This window comes from Neophocaena asiaeorientalis, unplaced genomic scaffold (assembly GCF_003031525.2).
Source record: "Neophocaena asiaeorientalis asiaeorientalis breed wild unplaced genomic scaffold, Neophocaena_asiaeorientalis_V1.1 scaffold220, whole genome shotgun sequence".
Taxonomy (NCBI): Eukaryota; Metazoa; Chordata; class Mammalia; order Artiodactyla; family Phocoenidae; genus Neophocaena; species Neophocaena asiaeorientalis.
In genome coordinates this window covers 2,378,039-2,379,536 of record NW_020174042.1, presented here as the reverse complement: position 1 = coordinate 2,379,536, position 1,498 = coordinate 2,378,039, and the positions used below count along the sequence as shown (strand labels likewise).

General features: G+C 42.1%; 1 non-coding gene across 1 annotated transcript; it reads right to left on the bottom strand.

Moving 5' to 3' along the window:
• Positions 1 to 540: 540 nt before the first annotated feature.
• LOC112405488 (U6 spliceosomal RNA) lies at positions 541 to 647 on the bottom strand. The gene has a single exon (XR_003004343.1). It is a non-coding gene; the product is annotated as a U6 spliceosomal RNA (small nuclear RNA).
• Between the last annotated feature and the right edge of the window lie 851 nt (positions 648 to 1,498).

Sequence of the window (1,498 nt, the reverse complement as noted above, 5' to 3'; positions counted from 1 at the left end):
CCCGACCAGGGATTGAACCCGGGCCTGTGGCAGTGAAAGCACAGAATCCTATCCATTGGATTGCCAAGGAATTACCCAGTCAGGCCTTTCTGATAGCCCATCACCTGCCAAGTAGGTTATTCCATGCTGGGGGTAGATATTTTGTCATTTTTCTGCAGCTGACTCAGCCCCTTCTATCCATCATTCCTCTCAGAGTGGTGAGTGACAATGTGGTATGGTAATATTGTCTTTTATTTACTTATTTATTTTTTGGCCTTTTATTTTTTTAAATTATTATTATTATTTTTTTTTTTTTTTTTGCGGTATGTGGGCCTCTCACTGTTGCGGCCTCTCCCGTTGCGGAGCACAGGTTCCGGACGCACAGGCTCAGCGGCCATGGCTCACGGGCCCAGCCGCTCCGCAGCATGTGGGATCTTCCCGGACCGGGGCACAAACCTGTGTCCCCTGCACGGGCAGGCGGACTCTCAACCACTGCGCCACCAGGGAAGCCCTTTTTAATTAATTTTTATTGGAGTATGATTGCTTTACAACGTTGTGTTAAAAAAAGTGGAGCGCTTCACAAATTTGCTTGTCATCCTTGTGCAGGGGCCGTGCTAATCTTCTCTGTATCGTTCCAGTTTTAGTATATGTGCTGCTGAAACGAGCACTGACCTTTTATTTTTTAACTAATGTTCCTCATTCCTCAGAATCGTACACTTGAAAAGCAGGGTGCTTTCAGAACTGTCTCGCTAACCCCTTATAGGTGACTCCATTATTTCTGGTTTCAATCCAGGGTGTTATCATTTGTATTTTGTATTTTTTTGTTGGCAATTACCTCATGGTAGACCCAGAACCTCTAACCTTTGTCAGCAGCTGTGGATGCACAGATACTCTGGGGATGGCGGTGGAGTGCAAGGCTAAGGGAAATAAGAATTTGGGGCCCTGATGGTTATAATCTGGGTAGAGATGAGCATAGATACAGATGTGTGTGCTTGCTTGCTTATTATAAATAAATAAGTCAATAAATAGGCCACTTTAAAGGGCAACGGAGACTTCTTACGAAATATGACCAAAAGAATATTAAGGAAATTGTTTCCGAGTGGATATTCTTGTTTTACTGCTACCCTTTTGTAAAAATGATTTGTTACTAAAATGGGTTCTTAAAACTTTTAACATGTTTCCTAAGCATGAAATATTATGGCCGTTCTACATTAAAGTTTTCATTTTGCCATATATATTGCCACGCTCCATTTTCAGCTTTTTATTTAACTTGATATAACATTTTATATTTAGCCACTGGAATTGGTGTTGTTTTTCTGTTTTCCAGTTCCTCTCCTGCCCTTCTTTTTTGAAGCCTCTGTTTCTGGAGGCAGGGTTCCGGCAATTTCAAGTGCCTTGTAGTAGCTCTTGGAGCAGTAACAGAGCCAAACCAAAAACTTAGTAGGTTTGATTCTGCTTTGAAAAGTGCTGGTTTTTTACATAATGCTTTCCCCATTTTAGGCCTTGGCAGCAGAGAGAG